This window comes from Hirsutella rhossiliensis (genome assembly GCF_020360975.1).
Source record: "Hirsutella rhossiliensis strain HR02 chromosome Unknown scaffold00010, whole genome shotgun sequence".
NCBI lineage: Eukaryota > Fungi > Ascomycota > Sordariomycetes > Hypocreales > Ophiocordycipitaceae > Hirsutella > Hirsutella rhossiliensis.
In genome coordinates this window covers 146,672-151,288 of record NW_025408676.1, presented here as the reverse complement: position 1 = coordinate 151,288, position 4,617 = coordinate 146,672, and positions in this window count along the sequence as shown.

The window sequence follows — 4,617 nt, the reverse complement described above, 5'->3', positions numbered from 1 at the left end:
TAAGTTACTATAGCTCTAGGGACGTCTTTAAGGGCACCTTTTAGTTAATTAACTAAGACCTATACGTTAGTTTCTAGGATAAAATATACGCTATATAAGTATATTCTTAGTCTCTTAAGTATACTTAATATAGCTCTATACTCCCTCTTTATTATATTATATTTAGTTTCTACTAATAACTATATTTTACTTTCGAACCTTATAAGGCGCCTCTTTCCGACGACGATTTATATTAGGACTACCCCCTAGCTAAGTAAACTAGTATTATATATTAGAATAATATCTCCTTTTCTTAGGCTAACGTTAAGGGATACTAAAAAGACTAAATTAATAATAGCTTCCTTAAGGGTAGCTATTGCTTTTATTTATTCGTCTTCCTATTCCTAATAAACTTCTTTTTTTAGTAGGTTTATAAGGGGTTTTACTAAGATAGCGAACTATTTAATATAGATTCGATAGTATCCTACGATACTAAGGAAAGCTCTAATATACGTTATATTAAGGCATCTTATTTATTCCTTAATTTTAATAACTTTAGCTTTTATAAGGCACCTTCTATTTATTTTATAGATATAACCGATAACTTTAGTTACTTACTAGTAGAATTTTAATTTAGCCCCTATAATTATATAACTAAAGAGTTCGACGTTAACTAGGACTTTATTAAGGTTAATAAGGTATTTAAAGATAAATCTCCTTACTCTTAGCGCTACCTCTTTATTATTATATATTATATTAAGCCCCTTAATACCTATATTATTAAGGAAATTCCTATAGATATTTAGTATAAGGTCTTATAAGACTCTTTATATTATCCTTATAAATTAGCTAACTAAGTTTATAGCCCTTTAAGGGAGTATATATATATATAAGAGGCTAATAAGTATTACGAATATCGTTAAGTTATAGCTTTTAATATTAAGAGGGATCTAATTATAGCTTAAAAAAAGGTCTAGGAGGGAAAGGATCTTATATATTAAGAAGTAGTTACTAAACTCGTCTATATTTAACGGTAGGTTTATATCTCTTATTATAATAGTATTTATATATATAGCGGAATTAATTAAGCGTAGTCTTTTATCTTTCTTTACTACTAAGAAAAAAGGGTTCCTATAAGGCCTATACCTTTCTTTAAGGACTCCTATTTCTAGTTTAATTTTAAGGATATCGATAACTTTCTACTCTATTGCTTTTAAGATTAAGATTAAGGCTACTTACTATACCTTATATTTTATTATCTTAATAACCTATAGTAGGGCTATAGCTAGGTCGACTCTACCTCTTTCTATAAAGTCCTAGGATAACGCTACTTCCTTATTAAATAGAATACTATCGAAGATCTAGATTTCTACCTTTATAAGAAAGCCCTTAAATTATTCGTAAATTACTTTAAGTTTTTCTTATATTAGCTACTTTCCTTTTTATATACTTAAGAATTTTCCTATTAAGTGTTCTAGGTAAGGTCTAAGCTATATCTTATCTTTAACGGTATTTTATTTAGTCTTCTTTTAGTTAGGGTCCCCTTCTAGCATCGAGCTATTTAATAGAGTATCGTTAATAGGGTTAATCTTATTTACTTTTCTTTTAAAGAGAGTATTAACGCTTAGATTATATAATCTAATAGGTTATTTCCTCCCTATCTTAACTTTAACCTTTTAAATCTTTCTAAACTTCTTTCTAGCTTTAATAATATTTTTCTTAAATTCTTTTATAGCCTCTATAACTATAACTTTAATAATCTTTTCTACTATCTTAGATCCGATAGCTAGAATCGCCTTATCTCCTTTATCTATAATTAATTACTATTATACTAGTACTATTAAAGGCTCGTTTATACTAGCGTAGGCTAGGTTAGGGACTTAATTAGTACCCCTTCTATAACTAAGGATCTTACCTCTTAGTAAGAGAATCTTAGCTATTAGGGTATTTATAAGGGGTTCTCTTTATAATTATTAGGTAGCTCCTAGGTTATCTTCTTTAACTTTTATTACTAAAGCCTAAAAAAGATTTCTTAGGAGCTAGGTAGCTATTTCCTATATAGCCTCCTTAAGCTTTAGTCTTTTATATACGTTTTTATTAACTATTAAGGTCGTAGCTTAAAAGGATTTTACTATATCGACCTCGTTTAAAAGCTCCTATTTAATAGCTCCTACTACTAGTATAACTACTTAGATAGTACCGATTTAATATTTAACCTATATATCGCCGTTCCTTAGGAAATAATTAAATAATATACGCGCAGATCTAATAAATAGTATGCCTAGGATAAAGGGGACTAAGACTCTATCTAGTATAATATAAAGACGGATTAGTATCTAGGCCGTGCCTAGATAGAGATTAGTCTCTACCTCCCTAACTATATCTATAAGGGACCTAGTATATGCTATTATTAATGCTCTTATTAGTAGGATTTTAAGCCTATATATATTTATATATCTTTTAGTAATAAGGTTTCTTTTAGACCTAGTATCGATTAAGGCGATTAAAAACTTTAGCTTTCTAGCTACCGAGCTATACTTAAATATAGAGTAGGTCTTATATATACTTAAGCGAGCGGAAAGGTATAAGGACCGTATTTATATATATTATAGGAATCGCTATAAGGTCTTTTTAAGTTATCTCTTAGTATCTTATCGAGAGTACTACTTCCTATATAATAAATTTATCTTTCTTTAGTCTTATTACCTTTAAAGTTTATTAATTAAATAGTCCTTAGGCTAGTTATATTACGCTAATTATATTAGTTATAAACCTAACTTCCTTTAGTACTTATTAAACTTTAAGGCACTTATAATCCGATTCTTTATAAGTAAGGTAAGTAAGCTTAATCGGTTTAACTTAGTATTCTTTGTTTTATTCTTTAACTTATATTAAAGCTACCGCGAGTTTTCCTTATAGATATTTAAGGAGGAGTAAACTACTTTCTTTATTATCTTCGGCTACTTTTATAACCGTTATTATAGCTTTATAAGGTCTTATATTACTCTTTACTTTCTCTAGGGTCTAGAATTTAGGATTTTCTATACCTTAGGCTATATCTATATATCTTATACTAAGTCTCTTACTTAGTTAGGGAATAAAGTTAATTAAGTAATTTAAAGGGATTAAGATTCTTTTATATATAATTTCTCTAACGATTTTATCTATAAGTCTATCGAACTTCTTATCTAGATCTACTCTATATCTATAGTATATAAGGATAATCTTTAAGCTAGTTTTTACTATTCTCGTTATCTCGATTTCTTTTATATTCTCTTTAACTCTTTATCTTTTCCCCTTATAAGTATTAATCCTTATTATAGTTATATAGATTATCTAATTATATATATCGCTTTATTATATATTATTTATAATTATAATAACTAATATCCTTCTTACTTCTTTTCTTATATTACTTACTTTTAGATTCCTTAGCTTTTACTTATATAGGCTTCTATATCTCTAGAACTAGTCTAAGAAACTAGATTCTCTTTTACTAGTAGCTTAATTTAAGTAAGATAGTATAACTATAGCTTTAACCTATTTTATAAGTAGTAATATAAAGGAGTCTAGCTATATATCTACTTAGTATATAATAAGCCTTTAAATATATATACCTATTTAAGAAAACCTATTAGTAAGTACTAAGGGAATTACGCTTCTAGTATCTTTTCTTTTAAGGTAAAGAGTCCTATTTACTACTTTATATATTATAAATCCGATCTTATAGTCCTAAGAGTATACCTTATACTTATTAGGGTAGTATCCTTCTTTACTATAATAAAAGTATCTCCTAAGCTAATTAAAAGTATTAACCTAAAACTATATATATTATTATTATTATTAAGATTACGCTAGGGACCTAGCTAGAGGTATCTAGAACTTTAATATTAAATAGGAGGGAAAAACTAGAGTGCCTAGGGGAAAACCCTCCCCTCTTTTAGTATAGGTCCGCCTCGAACGAGGTCGTAGTAGTAGTACGTAGGAAATTTACGCTAGCTACCGCGGGCTCCTCCCGCGAAATCGCGTCTCGGCGCGGGCCCTCTTAGGCCGTAGCCGCTACTATCCCGAGCGGCCGCGGCCCGGGCTCGCTAGCCCGGGCCTAGGGTTATAGGCAGTAGTCTCTCTCTAGGGGCCTAACTCGCGGGCGCCTCTATTTACCCTAGCTCCCGCGTCGTAGCCGCGTAGCCGCGGTTGCGTCGGCTTATCGGTCCGTTAGTTAGTAGGGCAGGTAATGTCCGGTTGCCGGGCCGGGCGCTAGTATAGGTCGCTCCTAGGTAGGGCCGGCTAATCGAAATTCGGTCGGCCGGCTCCGCTAATCGTAAATCGGTTCCCGTCTAGCTATATAACTTCCTAATCGGGGGCGCGGCGGCTTATATTTACCCTCTATCTCGTAGTTACTAATTATACGCGCCCGGCTCGCGCCTATATATACCTACCCTCCCCCCTTAGTTCTATACGTACCTCCTCTTATCCCTCTATTATCTATCTCTTTTATAGGCCTAACTACTACCTCGCCCGCCTTATTTCTATAACTCTAGGTCTCCTTAATACTATATTTAGTTCGCTCGTCGTCGCGTCGTAATATCTAACTAAGAAGCCGACTCGGGTAGTAGCGGCTCGCCTCCTCTAAAACCC